The 20099-nt window shown below is 40.5% G+C and overlaps 1 protein-coding gene across 1 annotated transcript in view; it reads right to left on the bottom strand.

The window, feature by feature from the left end:
* Nucleotides 1-20099, bottom strand: part of CDH4 (cadherin 4) — a 415068-nt gene that overhangs the window by 328810 nt on the left and 66159 nt on the right. The gene's annotated exons all lie outside the window — the stretch shown is intronic.

Below are 20099 nucleotides of genomic sequence, written 5' to 3'. Positions count from 1 at the left end.
GGCTAAGAGAAGTCACTGCCACAGCGCCCGCGGTCCTCCCCCTCTGCCCATCCCCACCAGGCAGGGATCTGAGCTGCCCGAATTACACCCTTTGCCAACGGACATCAACCACAAGGGGAAAGACAAGTCACCAGAGTAGTCTGACATAATAAATGGTTTATGTCCCCTCCACCCCTGCGAGACAGTGTGACAAAAGGACTGCTGGAGGAAAAGAGAAGGAGGGAAACAGTGGCATTTAGCCGCTGAAAACGAACAGGAACAAGCAGTTCTTTGCATGTTGTAACTGACAGCTTGTTCTGCGCCTCTCCAATGACCCTATCCATGAACAACATGGACCTTTTTATACGTGCCTCGGGCTGTGTTAGCATTCATTCCAACCTCCAAAAAGCTCGGCTGTCATTGCTGCCTAAAACGGGCATTGAGTTCTTTATAAAAAAAAGTAATACAAAATATTCTGAACTAATGATGTTTAACATGCACTTAATTTCCAATTAAATCAATTATCAAAGCATTTTCACGTATGCCAGCCCTCCCAAGCAGGACAGCACGGCATCTATTTTAGAACTTTGCAAGCAGCGGAGACCTTTCAAGAAGGAGTCAATAGCTCTGGGCAGCACACTGAGAGCAGCACGGCGATTACTCAGAGATCTCACTTGGGACTCCAAGCTGTCCCCAGCCATGCACACAAAGCACCGCACACACGCAGGGCTTGAGAGCCACCGCTGCTGCCAGCCTAACCGAGCCCAGCGCCAGCAAGCAGAGAGATGCCAGCACAGAGGGCGGGGAGGGCATTCAGTACCTTAATAAAACTCTGTAAAGCTTTAAATATTAGTGCGTTGGTAAGCAAAGCAGGGCCAGCCTTGTGAAACAACGTGCCTAAATGGGAAACCAACAACTGGCATAGCATGAAATTTAGGTAAATTTAGGAAGATGCCACATATCTATTACTTTTCATCTACCTCCCTGTGATCTACGCCAGGGCAAGTACAGCATCTGCCCTGAATGTTTATTGCCACTGCAACCTGCATCTTTGACTCTACCATTTCCATCCCACAAAAAGACATTTTTCAATCCTTATATTTCTTCTAAATTCTGACATGTTTGACTTTGCTCTCTGCTCTAACTTAACCACCTGCTGCTCATAATGAAATGCCCGTTTCTCTCTTTCTTGGCATCTTCTCTTAGGTGGCATTGTTACAACACTTGCTGTAACTCTTAAGTGCTGCTCTAGATAAGAAAAACGCTCCAAAATTCCACAAAGAAACAAATGTTAAAGCATATTTGGGGTTTGCTAGTGGGTTTTATGGGGGGTGGGGAAGGCACAGAGATATGAGGTTATTTATTTATATCGATATTGGATGATGCTTGCATTTAGGGGTACAAAGAACAATTAAAGAAAAATGGAATAAATTATGTGAGAAAATGAGTACAGATGATGGACACCAGCCTGAAATAAAGTCCATGCTGTTACTGACAAAAGGGGAAAGTCCAATAAATTTAATACTTAATGGACATTTCTACCTGAAGTCTGCTTGCAAAGAACAGCTTGGGACTCATGGCATGAAATTCTTGTTTAAAAAAAAACCTTGTGGTATTTTACTATGAACTCCCCTAACCAGCACCAAAACGAAGCCAGGCCCACACCACCCTGAACCTTTGCTGAACATGAGCTGGATCCGTCCTTGCGTGGAGATTCCAGCATCCTCTCACACGTGTGCTCTCACAGGTGAGGTATGCTGATCAAAGGAAAAGATTAAGCCTGGAAGTCTCCTAGTGAAAGGAGTGAAAGCCTATAAACAGGCTGTGGTCAGATCATAATTGGCCTGTAGTAGATTTATAATTTTTCATCTGTGAATAATCTTTTCTCCCTCATGGTTCACAATGTGGTTGAGAGGCACGGATCTCACCTCCTGCTGTAAGCTGGATGATGGTCAGGGTGGTATCCATCAGCGCTGAGAGCAGGAGCATCCTTCCGGCCACAGCTTCTCAGGAAAGCCCTATTTCAAAGAGTCTTTAATGGACTATTAAATACTGCTGAGGAAAACCTAACCACGCTCACTCACTTAACCAAAAAATGATGAGCATTTTCAAGAAAAACACTTTCCACATCCACATCAGTAAGTGACTTCAGTAAGTATTTTGTTCAATTTATTCAAATGTAAGCTTTCTACAATCCATCTGCAGTGTATTTTGCCTGAACAATTATGTCAAACACAGAAAAAAAAACTGGGGAGAAGGAAGAAGAACGACATAGCATGCCACTGCGTCTGAGCAGGACGCAGAGTAATGGAAATTGCACCTCTGTGAAAACACAGGGACAACTACCATGGGTTCTGCACAAGAAAATGATTTTCCTCCAATATACTAGAATTATCTGAAATTCAAATATGTTTATGGAATAGTTTCTTTAAAGCATAAATTGCAAGAGATGATGTTCAAGCCATTTCTGTTATCCTGACACAGTTGACAAATGCACCACTGAATGATTTTATCACTATATAAACTCATCATAACCATCAGTACACCACTAGTCGTATATGAAAAGCACTTTATAAAATGCCCTGTGTGAAATTTAAAATTGGATACACTTTCTATCTGACAGCTATCCTGCACTAAGCTCACCTTTTAGCTACGGCAAAAACGGGATGAACATCCAGGTAGCAGCCTTGGACACCCACATCACCAGCAGCTAAGCAGATGGAGTTCAGAGAAGCTAAATAACACTATTAGCAGCATCTCAGTTCATGCAGTGTATTTCCTCCAAGTACAACATGTGATCCTCGGATGCCACATCAGCCGTTTATATAAATCCTGACAGGCAGTGAGGACTGGTGTGAAGTGACAGGTGAAAATGAAAATTAATGCAGGTAGTTTTCCTCTTTGAATGTATGTTTTGCATTAAGTTACACAGCACTTAATTCTGCTTCAGTGTTTTGCTCAGTAAACCTAGCAAAAATATGAGTACACAAACATCTTTATGTTTTGCCTACTTGGCAATCTATATTTTCTGTACACAGATTTATTTGTAAATGATCCATATGCACACCATTCCCAGAGTTTGCATAAAGGCGTACTTCAATAGCAAACCATAAAATAAAATCACTCGGAGTGGTGAAGGGCAAGAAAAGGCAAGTTGGCATACGGCATAATTCAAAGAGCTCACACCAAATCCAAACCTGAAGGAAATAATGGAATGGGGTGTGCAAGCAGACAGACCCCTGATGCTCAAAAAGTGATGAGGGTTTGCAATGAACATGAGAAATCAGTGACATGAGGAAGGTTTGCAAACATGAGCAGCTATGCTAACCAGTCTGTGCTTCTCCCCTCCAGGACTACACCACCTTCCTGGGAAACAAGTGCTTTGTACACAGAAACATCCAACCCACCTAAAGGCTACAAATGATGAAACAAGGAATCAAAATTCACGTTTTGCTGCATGAGTCAGGCTGGAGATCAATTTGCATCATGTGAGCAAACAAAACTTCAGCAAACTGAAGCCTGGAGAAACAATGATACCTTTAACACGCGCATTTCTTGCTGTTTAATCAAAATTGTTTTCTTTTATGTTTTTGTGTACGTTTGATGCAATTACTGGAAAAGTTTTTAGCTTGTTATGCAGGTTGTCAGAATAGATGATCTAACAGTGCCTTCTGGCTTTAAAATCTATGAACCTTTGATATATTTCTCAGGAGCTGATGGAACATCACCATTACTTTTAAAATGCCTAGGCATACACTTCTCCAGTAAGTTATCGCTCCTATTTCATTTACTTAATGCTCTACCTTCCCAACAATGCAAGTTAAATCTTCTACAGCGGAGACACATCAGGATCTGTTTTCTTGGATCACTTTGCAATTACATTCTAACCGTGGTGTGTTATCTGCATTGAACCGAACATTCCAAATTGGAATGTTAACAAAGCTAAGCAGTCTTGCTGAGAACAATCCACCTGAAGTGTCACTGCTCCCTGCTTCAGTGAGTCTCAGCCTGACTACTGCACAGGAATTCACCGGGATTGAGTGGATGTCCCCAGGCCAACCGGCCAGGGCTAAGAGGAGAGGCTGCAGCACACTGGGTTTTTCACCCAGACACCACAATGATGCTAAGGCAGGCTGGGATTGGCAGTTAAGTAAAATGTTTAAAAGAAAAAAAAAAAAAAGTCAATCTATTCAGTGAGCTCCATATGCTCATTTATAATGCAGGGTGCAGTCCTTTTCTCAGCTAGTAACAGTGCTGAACTTGGAAATTCACAAACTGAAATACATTTCTAGTGCATTGAAACACATACGCACAGTCACTTTTTAAGCCACTTCTTTTCTTGTTTCCTCTGTATGCCAACTTACTGCTGCACATTGAATATTTCATCTTGCAGCTGCACAAGAATTGCTATAACCAGCACCCAAACTGAAGCTACACAGAAGGAGGTCAGTTTATCAAACTACTGATGAACAGCACATGTAGAAGCAGAATTAGAGATGTCCTAAATGCTTTCCTGCCTTGACTCTTGACATTGTTCCAGAATTGTCCAGTAAAATTGAGTATTTAAACCTATTCTGCAGCAACTGGAGCTATCCTCAAACATAAGAATTTTGTGAACATTAGAGATCAGGGAAATATTTCCTCAGTAACCAGAATTATACCTTCCTATTGAAGCTAAGCTTCTTTCTGTGATCAGCAGCTGCTATGTGGCACTATGAGGAGCAGCTGAGGAAACTGGGATGGCTCAGGCTGGAGCAGAAGAGGCTTGGGGGAGACCTTATCGCTCTCTACAACTCCCTGAAAAGAGGTTGTGGCAAGGTGGGAGTTGGCTTCTTCTCCTGTGTAACAAGCAATAGGACAAGGGGTGATGGCCTCAAGTTGCACCTGGTGAGGTTCAGGTTGGATATTAGGAAAAATTTCTTCTCTGAAAGAGTGGCCAGGCACTGGAACAGGCTGCCCAGGGAGCTGGTTGCGTCTGGATGATCTTGGAGGTCTTTTCCAACCTTGGCGATTCTATGAATTTTTTTATACTCCACAAAACCAAAATATACAGCTCCTTCATAACTCATATTAACGGCAATATGCTATAAAGATCCAACACTGAAACCATGCAAGTCTAAGTCTGAGATTCATTTCAAATGTAGCCAATGGACAACGGGAAGTCTAAGATACATATCCAGCTTACCCTTAGTATTTGTGGTTTCAAGTCCATTGTTACCATCTTTCCCACATTTGTCTCATATCCATATTCCACAAAGAGCACCAGTCAATGTCAGAAGCAGAGTGACAGCACTCTGAAACTTCTAACAGCACTGCAGTGTCCCTACCAGCATGAACCAGAGTACAAAACTTTTCTTCCTCACTTAGAAGGCCATAATTTCACGAGGGGCAATTTTCCAGTCTTTCTTCTGCTTGGAGTTTCTTCCACTGGGGTTTACCAATTCACTAATTGATAAATTTTAATTTATTACTACTATATTTTGCATGGAACAGTTCCTGAACAGATTCTTCTGCTTTTTTTATTCTCAGTTTTAGGAGATGGATTTTCAAGTGGAATGACTGTGATCAAAAGACATCCCAAAGCAGCTTAGAAAAAAAATCTTCCCTGGGTGAAACTGAGAAAGACGAAAAAGATGGACAGAAGCAAGAGATGGAAAGAAGCTTTACAATGGCATGAGAAAAAAGATCTGCCATAGGTGTGGGCACAAACTGGGGACAAAGATGAAATCTTCTCTTACTAGTATGAACATCTACCGCGTTGCTTTTTAATGCAAAGGCCCAAAGTGTGGTAAATTCAGCACTTCACACTACTGTTCCTTCCTCATAAAAGAACATCCATCCTAAAAAGATGATCCAGATTGTGGGAAAAGCTACACATATTTTCAATAGATCTTTCTCTTTTCATGATAAAAGCGAGCTCCAGCAGCTCTCCCATGGAATTCACAGTAAAATAAAATTTGCAACCTGGCACCAGAGTCTGATGAGCATATACAATCCTTCCTGAAAGGCCCAGGAGGAATCTATTGTTTTGAGGTTTAATTTTCAATTTGCATCTTTAAAAAGGTATGATTTCATCCAAATTCACTGGTCTACTCATTTATATTTATCTGTAAGAGACCACATTTTAGTTCCTTTGAAAAGAAACACAGTAAAAAAATTTATGTTCAAAATTATTCTAAGAGCACTTCTCATATTTCTTGTTTTATTGCAATCTGCTTGGACTGAGATGTGACTAATTTGTTTTGGAGGGCCTGATTCTGCAGGCACTCGATAGTCAGTAATCCCTCTGTGTTCTGTATGTAAAGCAGCAAAGAGAAGAGGAGGTCAAGTGGCATAAATCAGCAATTTCATTGCAGTCAATAGCTTTAGGCTGATTTACACCAACAGAGGATAAAGTCCTATATGTCAGAATGAAAAACACTGAGATATTTTGCCCCATACTAAACAAGCCTCTCCTTAATGATGAGCTGAACACTAACTGCAACTGGAATCAATTAAAATTCATTGCAAAGCGCTTAGTACCTTGCTTCAAACCAAACAAAAAGTTGTGCCTTGCAGCTCACAATATCTTGGGAATGTTCAAGCCAGCTCCCTTCAGACAAGAACTCTTGACTGCATTTATATAATGAACAACATAAGAACTGTAAATGCACTGTTAGCTAGTGGTGAAGCCTTCAGGATACACAGGATTTTGAAAGAGAGCAATTAAATGGCTAGTTATTTTGAACCCATGTCCCCATTTAAACTATTTTCTTCGTAGTCCATCTGCCAAAGAGCCTTTAAGGCAGACGAGAAGATGCAATACCAATCACAGGAAGCTTCTATTACACTAACATTTTCAAAAGACCTGCACTGTTGACTATCATGAGTCTCATTAAGAAAATGCAAGTTGCTCCACTATCCTTAAATATATTAATTTCATGGGCATTGTGTACATAAATGAAACTGAGCTCTTACAACAAATGCAACTAAGAAAACGTGGTAGGAAGGGTGGGAGAAGTCTTTACATGTCTCTCAGCAGAAATGAAGTTTCTCTCTAACTCAGGACTACCAGATGGCAAAACCAATTCCTTGAGGAAGATAAATTTTAGGGTTGATATTTTTACCATACAAGTTCAATAAATAAAGACTGCTAAGATATTTGTGCAACTCAAAGGACTGATTCTCAGCACAAAAAAATAAATCCCATACGAATATGATCTACTGTATGTGAAGAAAGAGGAGACGTTATCAAGGAAAATACATTATCCCACACAACGTCCACTTTTTTCACCGTAACACGAATATTAGGCTGTATCGGCTATTTGCATCAAAGCCCAAAACACTCTAGCAGTGCTCTGGGATGAAATACCCAATGGAAGCACCGGGAAATTTGATAACTTTGGTCAAGGCAGGATTATTTTATATGGATTTAATGTTCTTAGAAAGATTCATGAATGTGATTTCAGACTGTTTTCCATTTGGAAACCTTCCCACCTCACCTTTCTCATTTCCTCTGCAACACTCCTTCGAATACATTCACTGGCAATTCCCCTCCAAAGGCAGAGAAAATCAAAAGGTCAGAGCCTTAATTTGTACAAATCATAACGTGCACAACTAAAAATTTACTGCTGACCTCCAGACTCCAATAATTGATTCTCCCACATCACTTTAAAGCAGTAAAAACAAACAAACAAAAGAAAACCACAGAGAATTCGCTTAGTGGTTGTCAGAATCACTGTTACTAGGAATAGCACAAGCCTTGCAACATTTGTTTTTTTTCTTGTAAATCCAAGCAGTGAGGTTACATGGAAAGTTTTCCTTTAAAACAAACACAAAGAAACCTTTGCAAAATGCAGTACAAAAAGCTCGGAAACGTGAAATTACCATAGCCCCAAAGTCCTTGAAAGCAAAGAAGAGATCATGAACTCTCAAATACAAGTGGGAACTCCCCTTCAGCCAATTGCACAAACACCTGGAGGTTGACCCATGACTTTCGGTTGTGTTTTTGTTTGTTTCCCTTCATGCTGAGGTTGGCCCAACACTGAGATAGCACGTTATGATTTGGCCAAATTAATCCTTTGGCCTAAAGGATACTGAAGAGAATAAAACAAGTTTGATTAATACTAGTTTGTATGTATCTGACTTTTCCAGTCAATGTTATCTTTGTGAGACATTCCACACTGTGACCTTCAAGTAGATCTCTAATGTAAGAGCATTAAGTAAGTGAGAATTGAACTAACAGTGCTGAAATGTTCAGCAGAACCTATCACTGAGGCTGCTCCATCTGCTTTTACTTATTTAGGAAACAGCAGGTTTCACATATTTGAGATGAAACAAATGAGAAAACATTACAGCAACATAACTTCCTTCAACTGAAAATAACCACTTAACAGATTTTAAAACAGATTTCTAATACATGTAGGAAGGGTTCCCTGATTTTTTTTTTTAATTGGCTCAGTAAAGTACAAAGATGTTTTATTTCTCACAGGTTTACTTTTGTAACACTTATTTGTTTAACGGTTTTGCAGTGGAAACAGTGCTGCCAGCTCATGCTGCTTCTTCCTACATAATGTTGCTAGAATCTGTCCTTCCCAAAAAAATGCCTTCATGGTGTAGAGCATTTATACAGATACTAAATGCTATCCGTAAGCAATGCCAGTGAGCAAGTCCCCACCTCATACCCACTGCTGCCCTCTGGTCTCTTACTTCTCTCATCCATCCAGAAGCTGCATGCCCACACCCCTGACTGCGTGAGCTTCACTTGCAGTGAGTTCTGGATTCTCCACCGTGGCACTGCATGTGCTGCAGATCCCCGTCCCACCCACAGCACCAACCTCCTCTCCCACTCGCCTCCTGCACGTGACAGATCTGGCACGCATTGGTCCCTCCATACCTTCTGTGAGCCACCAGCCACAAAGCAGTCAGTTTTGTTGGGGAAACCATTCTGGATTCTGGGGGCTCTGTAAGCTCATTTCTGCCCTCCGAATCTCAAACAAAAGTCCCTTCTTTCAGTTTTCCAAAGACAGTCGCTTCTCTGTTGCTTCGTTCAGTCTTTGCCAGCATTGCTTCATTAGCCAAACCACTCAGTCCATATAGTTGGGACTTGGAAGGCTTTGCTCCAATAAGATGACTTGATAAAAACCAAGATACTGTCAGTCCTGTGCTACCTGAAGGAATTCTTACCTCCTGAGGTTCTCTCAAGCCTCCTCCTCCCATTCCTGTTGCCAGCTCTTCAAGCTATCTCCAGAATTCGATTACTAAATATTAACATTACTGTTTTATTTTTTAAGAAAAGAAAAAGACTACTGACACTCCTGCTAACAGAAGAATACGTTTTTATATTAATTGTGGTAGCACCCAGAAAGCTCTGGTCCAGGACACTGCCAGGCTAGGTGCTGCACAGCCATGGCCAACAGCCCAAAGACCAGCCCAGGTGCTGAGCTACACCGTGTGCACCCGAGCTCTTTGCTGAACTGGGTCTTTTCACTTCAACTGAATACATAAGCTGCCCCACTCAAAGAAATTTCACGCATCTGTGATATATTGCACACCATGGACTTTCTGAAGGATTGCAATCTCTGACTACACCTGCAGTTTTCTCTCCTAAATGTGCTATATATACTTAAAGTACTGGAGAGATAATACATTCACAGTGAAACTAAAAAAAAAACAAAAAAAACTGGAGGAAAAACATAAAGCAGAAAATTCTCCTTGAAGTCATCCCACACCTGACTGCATTACCATTTCGTCGTGCAATCATCATCAAGAATCATCATGTAGCTTTTTGCAACCATCATAATTACAATTAAGATTCAAAGAATTACCTCCAAGCCAGGTGCTACGTACAGTTTTAATGTCACTGGTCATTTCTGAAATGCAAATAAGCCCAAAAATTTGTCTGATGTTCAGTGTGACAGCAGCCCGCCATTGTGACAGTGTGCTAACTGTGAAGATTAAATAAATTAGCTCCATCTTCAAAAGATGGCATTGTTAAGAATTCTCTGCATCTGAGGTGTTATTACTTACATGGGCGGGGGGGGGAGGGAACCTCACTTCTGAAACTGAAATTGAATTCTCTAATTCTTCCTTCTACACTGAATAGAGTCAGCAAGATCGAATCGGGCGAAAGAGTAAAACCACAAACATTCTCTCATTTTCAGGCTGCCAGTTTAAAACAACCTGGTATCTGTCCCAACTCCAGAAGCATTATGGTCAATAATAAGTGAAATTACTGTATCCCTACTGTATACATTTATGGCGGATGTCAATCATTTAAATATTTTTCAATTTTAAATTTAAAAAAAATGCATAAACATCTTCACATGCTCTGAAAGGTCACATGCTGGAGTCTTCAGATTTTATGCCATTAAAGAGCAAAACTAGGAGCTGTAATTTCTCAAGTGAACAGAAGCATTGTACACATGGGGAAAGAATCCCAAAAGTTTACCCATATACTCAAATATAAAAAAATATTTCCTGGTAAGATATTTAATGGGCGCTTGTCAATGTACTAAATAAATCCATGTTTGTCCACTTTATTGTGCTTGCAGCGAAAAGATGTTACAGGAAAACAAAATCAGAGCTGGAAAAAATGAAGCGATAGAGATCTGAACCTGTAGCCTTGCATTCAGTTTTCATCCAGCCTTTCCGCTTCAAATCCTGGGGTCCTGTCTATCTGAACCCAAAAATGCCAGGAGTGCAATCAAACTTCATTAATGCTACAGCTGACACGAACTAGATTAATTTTAAAGAAGCAAGCAGAAATAATTTGCTGACTTAAACGCATCAAAACCAATTGAAAAGTTGAATATTTAACCCGTAAGGAGAGCGCTATTTCAGAACCCATCCTAGACTACACAGAGTTATTTATGAAAATAAATTAACACCCGAAACATTTGGTTTTACAGTTTTCACTTCTCGTTAAGTTGAAGAATAATAAGCCTAGAATGCTTTATCCAGAAGGGTTCAGATCTTGTGTTTTGATGAAGATGAAACAAACACCTCAGTATTTTGTGATGAGCGTGCAGTCAAGCCGTAACTGTCATTAAACACTTTGTTTAAATTCCGCACTAAATGTAAATGCGGTAGAATGAACCCTTTGACTGTTTCCATGCAGCTATCTGGTTGTAATACAAGCTCTTAATATAAAAGCCAGCAGCAAAATCACGCATCTCTCCTCCTTTGGAAAAGCTTCCGTTCACTAAACTCTCTTCAGCAAATTAAAGGAGAATAATGGCAGATAGCTGCACAATACTTCATTTTCCACAAATTATCATCCACTTCCACATCTCCCAGATTTCCTGTGAGCTATTTCAGGTCTTTGCTGTGCACAAGAGTTCAAAAATCAAATGGTCAAGCAGCAGCTTTTATTAGCTGGACATGGAAGAGCTACGTCTCTCGTCTCCCCTGCATATAGAAAGGCAGTACAACATCATCCAATTCTATTTTGTCATTTTTCTACATAACTTAGTAAGTTAAACATATATTTATCTCCCCCTTGAAATCTCTTGCTGAAGGCTAAAGCTCATGTTTATTTGTGCAGACAGGAGATACATCTCCCTACAACTGACAAACATGTTTGAGGTTCAGAAAATGCATTAGTAACAAGAAAAGGGCAAGCGGTTGATAAATGAAATATGCTGTGTAACTCCCTTAATTGCTGAACACATCTTGCTCAGAGAACACGGCATTAAGTGGATATAGTGGCAAAAGATGAACTCTACATTATTTTTCCTGTCCTACATGGTGACAAAGTTCCAGAATTCCAGAAAAAAAAAAAAATCAGTCACTCTTTTGGCAAACAAAGAGGGCTGTAACTCAAATTCCATGCCACTTCTTCGACAGTATGGATCATTACACTGAGTCAAAAGGGACCATGTTAATTCAGCACTCCTCATTACTGGACAAACTGGGTTTTCACCAAATTTACTTCAAAATTGCAATGTTTGCAAACTAGCACATGGATAAAGGTCCAATGATCTGTCTGTTGGACAACATTTAGAAATATTTGAAGAGAAACACGGGAAAGCAACATCTTCCCTCCATCCTCTCACATCCACCCTGTCCCGTCTATCACAGCCCTCAGTGCCATGTGCCAGTGAAACCATGAGAAAAATGCTTCTCCACCCTACAAGTGTAGAACCAGCAAGAACATCCAGAAATGTCCTTTCTATGTTAAAAACAGCCAGGAGATTTTAGAGGGCTTTTGCAGCAACTGTGTAATAGAGTGAGCAGCAAAATCCACTTGAATCATGAAAAACAGCCTCATAGGTTTGATCAACTCCGGCTAGAAATGGCTTGCACGCAAATCCCAGTGGAGGCCCATAGTCACCACATCATTCACAGCCCCAAATCTCACAAAGATTTGCATCCAAATGCATAAAACAGTTTTTACTTCCAGCAAGGATCTTTGGTTCTATGAAACCCAAGGTGCGTACAAAGCATTATTGCAAATGCACTCTCAGAAACGTACCCGCAAAAAACCTCAGGTGGAAACACATCATGGAATTCCCAATACGTACCCAGATTTTGTGTGGCTTTATAGCTCTTAATTCCTCACTGAAATATGGTTGCAGAAGCTTATCAGCACAAGACGTTCGCTTACAGAGAAGAGGAATCCTCGCAGATTTAAACAGTAATATTGCAGAGATGCACCAACTCTGCCCATGGGTTTGGCTGTGCAACTCTAACAGTAAATTTTCACTCCTGCACCCTTTCAAATGCTTTCCAATAGAAAACTACCTGATGTCACATTTCTCTGAGCTATGCAACTATATAATGGATATTTTTCAGGACTTTATCTGATGCAACCAGACTGCTCAGATCCATGAGTTATCAGAAGGATCAGTAATAGCTTACATTTAATAATGATGCCCTGAATAAACAGACTTTTACAAATGTAACAGCAGCAGCTCCTACTGATATTAATGAAAAAAAAACCAAACTATTTGATAACAGAAAAGGGAAAATATGGGCAAAGAAAGAGCACAGTTAAACAGTCCAAAGGCAAGTATTTTTGTAAGACAAGCGATAGTTTAATTTACTGGCCATGGTAAGTTTTATAGTGAAACAAACTGCAATCTAATTACTTGCTGCAAAACAAGAGCTTGATTTGATTTTAGGAGAGGTTCTCTCTAATTCCCTGTTATTGTTTTGTCACTGTAAACTTAGAAATTGCTACAGGGCCAGTAAGTTTAATTTCCAAATCAATCCTTGATTTACACGCACACCCTGACTGGTATGCATCTGTAATGTGTAAACAGTACGTCCCCAAGCAAAATTGTTATACAAACATAATTGGAAAGCTATCTATCTACCTCAATTCTAAGCACATGGATCTTGGGGTTTAAAAATAATAACTAAAGAAAGACCTCAACCACCTGCAGAAAGGGAAATTAGTACTGAAAACTCGAGTCTGGAAAATACAAAGCAGCTGGCACAGAAAATGCACACCAGTAAATAAGCAAATCTGAGATGGAAGCAAGGTTTCTAGAATGTCTATAAAGGCAGGTATCCAAAGCCACGCTGGAAAGGAGAACCATTCTGCATACGTGACAGGAAGATTTCTGCTAACAGAAAATGTTAAATCATTTAGAAATGCTTCAGTTTATGACTCCTCTAATATTTATTTGAAAGTCATCAAAGAGGAGCGCATCAATTTTGCCGGAAGAAGATGCTGTTAGGAAGTTGTTCTTTGAGCGCATCTCACAAGAATCACATGCAGCATCAGCTACGTTATTTCACACTGCTTTACACAGTTGCCCCCACACGTGCAGTTTGAGAATCTGAAACATGAGGCAATTTGAGATTTCTTGGAGGAAAACTGTAAGGGCAGCCACAAAGCCTTTGGAATTTATCTCAGAAGTGCCCAGAGGAAAGCCAGGCTTATGTCGGTGCTTGTAAAGAAATCCCCTGGCTCAGACAGCACCAGCGTGCATCAGGTGAGTGCAGAGTGGGAAGCACGGCACTCTGTCTGCAAACATCACGGCCCCGTCTCTGACACATCCACAGCGAGCAAAGGGAGCCCTGTGAATGGGCACGGCAGCAGAGATCTCAGAACAGTTTGTTTTACTTCAGTACAGCAATGGCACCGGACAAACAGAGCATTTTTAAATGGCAGTGAAAGGCCATGCACACGTTTTAACATTCCACATGAATTCTGAATCACTCATAATGACATGCTCCAAAAGAGAGAGACCCTTCTGCCTCCATCCAACACCGAAGGCGCCAGCCGTGCATTCAGCACCTGCTATGCTTAATGAGACAGGTTACAAACCAGAGGCACACAACCAAACCATGATTTGGAGATGAGATCTCCTCTCTGGGTTTGAAATGCCATATTATTTCTAGAGCAATTTTCTCATCCCAAGCTCCGGCAGTGATATGGCATAAAAGCAAGAAGAGTTTTAGACACAGAAAGCCCAAAGTGAGCAGGTACAAACACAAAAGAATCAAAAGGGACAGGAGCTTACAAGCAAGCAAGATGCAGCAAAGTGCTGCTAAGAAAAGTCACAATAGCACAACAAAATTCCATTTAAGTTGACTTGAAAGAATGAGAGCATAGCTCAAAAATGTGAACAGTTCAGGTTTTGTGTTGAGTAACCAGTGAGACCTGACATTTCTTCTTGGAAGAATTCTTCTGTTCCCCCCCCATACATGTAATCCTCTGATAGAAGATAAAAAGTCTTTATTAATTATGTATAAAAAATGTCTAGCGCTGCTGCCGAGGTCATAAATAATGATAAATATAAATTAAATGAAAGCACCCCAGCTTATTAAATAACCTGATAAAAAGAATTTTCCAATGGAGATTCATCGGAAAACTGCTCTGTGGAGAACGACAAGAAAACAAACAGCAGACATAATCACCTAACAATGTTGGCAAGTGGGGAGAATCTTTTTCTTTATAATATTGTTTCGTTACTGCTTTCATAACGCTTTATGACAACAGCAGCTAGATTTGAACCAAAAAAAAGCTCAAATTTTGATAGAACTGATAGCATTAACTTTTAAGGTTATTCTCCGCACCCATAAGCCTGGAAGTGTGCTTCCATTGAACAATTAGATCACAGCAAACAAAGAGACACAGTAAAATGCAAATGGGATAAACGGGTGAGAGTGATCCACCTGACGCGTCGCAAGGACGGCTTATTGAAGTCATTCGCTGCCTTCTGCCTTCCTGAAATGAATGGGAAAGAGGGAGTTTCTGGTGAATGATGAGACAGTCGGAGATTCTTTGCAAATGTCAAATCTAACAGCACGAGGAAATGTCTTTTGAATCGGAAGATGAGAACTCAGGGGAGTTAAATTAACAACATAGCACAACATTTTACCAAGTAATAGCACTATATTTTTTCTTTTATGGAGCACTGCTCGGGGCAATATTTAATCTCTTGAGTTTAATGAACTTTTAAAACTACTCAATAAATACTCAAGGCCATGACAAGTACAATCATAAGATAAATTTAGCCCCACTCCAGTGGACTATATCACTTTTTGTTATTAAAAAATGTTAATTTTAATATACTACAGGACTTCATTTCTATAAAATAAGGTGTCAGAGTTTCTAAATTCATATCACAATGGTTAGTTTTCATTAAAGATGTTAAGTATGGTGTCATTTTTAATAAAAATACATGGTGAGCCCTTCTTTCTAGGCTAATAATAGGACTGTGGATAAATAGTGCTATCTATAAAATGTTCTGGCTCTCAGCAAAGCTTCCCTTAGTCACTATAGAGGTTAAGATTTTGGGAAATTAATTAATGAATGGAATTCACATAACTGAAGAATTTTTAATGATGTATGATTATAAATTAATATATTATGCAGATGATATAGCTAGAAAAAGCACATAGACGCTACATTTATGGGAACACTACAATACAATGACATTCAACAAATACACAGAATTCACATTTCAACTGTTATGAAGAAATCAAGCAAACAAACTGGATCCATACTGTTCTATCCACCATATGGATGCTGGAGGCACTATATTACTTCACAACTTTGGATGGCTTGAGTACTACAGTCCAATGGGCAAAATCATGGCGTTGGTGAAGGTGACACAAATTTGCCTCCATCTTTGGTGGAACAAAGAATTCACCCCATTTTTGTCACCATTTATGCAAACAAAGCCTCTCTCACAGCAGTATCACTCACAAATAGCACCTCTAAGTTCTGTTCTTCCTGTTAACATACAGCCAGAAGAAACGTATTAAAAGAATGCAAAAATTGTAGTGTCAAGCAGTTAGAAAATACAAGGCATTCAAACTCAGGTTATGAATGTAGGCCATCAATTACCTAATTTCAAAACATTTCTGGTTACCACTGTAAAGAAATCCATCTGCAATCATTCCACTGCAGCTAACAACTGTGCCTACACCATCTCTAAGTATCAAGATGAGGTATCACCAAAAAATAAAAAAATAAAAAAATTGGGAGTTTTTGATCCATGGCACAAGAATCTCAAAAGAAGAATTCGATGTACACAGGCCATTACACTGACACACACACCGTTTAAGAGAGTACCTCCAAGGACACCTTCCACGTTGCCTTCATTCATAAATACATGACTCTTTAAATGTGTTCAGAATTGACTACGGTTTTGTATATATGCTCTCTGAGTTATCAGACATGAAGTACTAAGTAGTCTTCCCATTTATTTTTCATTACCTCCCTGAAAAATGGAAGAAAATCAACAGCTGCAAATCTTTTTGAAATATATTTCTGAAAATCTGTATATTGATTTAACCTCTTTCATGCCACATTTTTTTCCAACTCCCAGAAGCACTCTTTAGTAAAATATCACCATTAGCTTCAAAAAGCAGGCAGGATGTACTATTAGAGTTATGCAAGGATTCTTCTCGTGAGAAGTATCTAACTCCGTAGACACCAACTAATTTTCTGTGTGCATTAGCTTTGCACGTACTAAAAAAACCCCAGTATATTTAATCTTAAACCAAACTTATAGGGCTTACAAAACAAAGATGTTGAAAGTCAGCATGTGTTTTTTTAAATATAAAATATCTGCACGCACACCTAACTATACTGATATTCCTTCCTGTGTTCAGAAAGGAAAAGGAGCGGTGCCTCAGTTACGTACACAATCTCTCCAGCCACACAGATGATTTGCACTGAAGGCATCTCTACAGAAAGTATTCAGGTTACAGAGAACCCATTTCACTGCTTCCTAAATTTTTTCTCAGCCTGGTAAAAAAAAGCTTTAACTGTTTTCATGGGACACAGGAGGTTATCATTCTGGCCCACTATAGGGAGTGACAGAAGTGTCGTGCCTAATCAGTCACCGCCAAAAACTGTTGTTGCTTCCAACAGTGCTCCGTCAACAAGCCAGTGGGGCCACATGCCCGCACCTGGGCCTTCTTCATCAGGTGCTCTTGTCAGATTTAATGTGTTCTGCAGGTACCAAAGCAAAGCATTTATAGCTTCCATTTTCTCTTTAATAAACCTTCTCTGCTCCTTCTCCCATTTTAAATGATGCAGGTACCTGTCTATTTGTATGAACTGCTCTGCCAGAAGCACTTCCCTTGCAAAGGGCCGAGATTGGCCAAGGTAATGTCTACTCCACATCTCTTTTGGGAAGTTCATCTTCCTGTTAGACAAAATGTAGTTGCAGCTGGATGTTAAGATATGAAAATGCATAGCTTTAAAGTGACAGTGTGCTGACAAGAACCTGAATGAATATTCAATCCACGTCCTGGATGATCTCTTAAATCAAGAGGGCTCCATTTATCTAACTCTGCCCCTGATCTATACTTGTTTCAATAAAAGGAAGATCAAATCCAGCACCGTAAGTCTGAGAGCTTCAGCAGGAGCATTTCTTAAGGGCTTTTGAACAGGTTGTTTTTTTTTGTTTTTTTTTTTTCCCCCAACAGCTTCTTAAATGATGTCGATTAAAGCTACACGCGAGGATGAGAGGTTGCAAGGTTCCTTTGGCTGCTGTTCTTCCTGATCTGCACCATGGGCACATCGACTGCCCATCTTCCAGCAAACCAAATGCAGGAGGGCTCTATGACTTCTGCTCGCTCTGGCAAGGGGATGGGAGGTCCCAACAACCTTCAGCAATACCTCTTCAGCAGCCTGTTTTGCAGGGGCTGATGCATAAAGAAGTATTTAAATGAGAGCCCTCATGCTCCAACTCCTTCTGAGCTGCTCCACACACTGAGCTAGCCCTGCTCAGGGGAGGAAAGGCACCACAAATTAAACCATTTAATGAATTCAGCATAATCACAGAGACAGCTTAGTTTTGCCTTTTTTCTGCACCCACACTTTTCAATTAAATCACTAGCATCAAAGAAATCTGGATCAGTCCTTGGGCCATAACAGCTGGACAAAACCAGATAATTAATATTATAGAAAAAGCCTAGGTTTTTCTCTCAGCAAGGAGAGTAAAGAGTTCTCAAAAGCTCTGACCTCACACACATAGGCAGTTACCAATAAGTTCTTAGCAAGGGAAAAATTAAGAGAAGTCAAGATTTTTTCATCTATCCATAATTCTTGGGTCTCAGGATTTATCACAAGATCTGCTCTTCTAATTAACCTCTCTCTGCTTTTTGTTATTTTTAGCGGACAATTTCAATGTTTATATGCGGTCATTCAAGAACAGAAAAAAACAGTGTATTTATACAGCGTTTATTTTAATGAATTTCTCATATGAGTACCTTTAAAGAATGAGTTTGCTATTAGCTCAGCTACTCCAGACAATCACAGTACATATTTATTAGCACTGAACAGCTAGATAAGCCTCGCGTTCAGTATCATCAGACCCAGGTTCTGCCACACATGCTACCTTATTCGGTTTCTTCCTTATTTAGTCATCCAATCCTTATTTGGTTTCCTCATTTGATCATCACAACCACATTTGGTCACCCTGTCCTTATTCAGTTTCCTCCTTATTTGGGCATCCTATCCTTAATTGAGGATCACAACCATATTTGGTTTCCTCCTTATCTGGGCATCCCATCCTTATTTGGTCATCATGACCATATTTGGTCACACCATCCTTGTTTTGTTTCCTCCTTATTTGGGTGTTCCATTCTTATTTGGATGTTGAGGTAGATAGAGAACTGGTTGACTGGCTGAGCACAGAGGGTGGTTGTCAGCAGCACAGAGCCTGGCTGGAGGCTGTAACTAACCTGTAACACCTGTAATTAACGGTGTTCCCCAGGGGTTGGTGCTGGGTCCTGTCTTGTTCAACACCTTCACCAGTGACCTGGATGAAGGGTCACCACCAGCAAGTTTGCTGATGATACAAAGCTGGGAGGATTGGCTGATGTATCTGAAGGCTGTGCTACCATCCAACAGACCTGGACAGATGGGGGAGCTGGGCAGGGATGAACTTGATGTGGTTTAACAAAACCAAGTGTAGAGTCTTGCACCGGGAGAGGAATAACCGCATGCATCAGTACAGGTATGGGGATGATCTGCTGGAGAGAAGCTCTGCAAAGAAGGATCTGGGGGTCCTGGTGGACAAGAGGTTGGCCAGGAGCCAGCAGTGTGCCCTGGTGGCCAAGAAGACCAATGGGACCCTGTGGCACATTAAAAAGAACGTGGCCAGCAGGCAAGGAAGGTGATCCTCCCTCTCTACTCTGCCCTAGTGAGGCCACATTTAGACTACTGTGTCCAGTTCTGGGCTCCCCAGTTCAAAAAAGACAGGGACCTCCCAGGAGTCCAGTAGAGGGCCACAAAGACGATTAAGAGCCTGGATCATCTCTCATATAAGGAAAGGCTGAGTAACCACGGTATTTTCAGCCTGGGGAAATGAAGACTGAGGAGGGATTTGAGTAATGCTTATAAATTTCTAAAGGGAGGTGGGATGCAAATGGATGAGGCCAGGCTCTTCTTGGTGGCATGTAGCGATAAGACAAGGAGTAATAGCCTGAATCTTGAACACAGGAAGTTCTGTACTAACACGTGGAAGAAATTCCTTATGGTAAGGGTAATGGAGCACTGGAACAGGTTGACCAGAGAGATTGGACAATCTTCCTCTAGGGAGATATTGAAGACTTGGCTAGATGCCCACCTGTGTGACTTATTGTAGGGTACCTGCTTTAACAGAGGGGTTTGGAGTCTATCTCTCAAGGTCCTTCCAAGCCCTGCAATTCTGTAATTCTCTGAA

This window comes from Numida meleagris, chromosome 19 (genome assembly GCF_002078875.1).
Source record: "Numida meleagris isolate 19003 breed g44 Domestic line chromosome 19, NumMel1.0, whole genome shotgun sequence".
Taxonomy (NCBI): domain Eukaryota; kingdom Metazoa; phylum Chordata; class Aves; order Galliformes; family Numididae; genus Numida; species Numida meleagris.
Note: the sequence above shows the minus strand (reverse complement) of the source record. Positions and strands in the feature narration are given on the sequence as shown.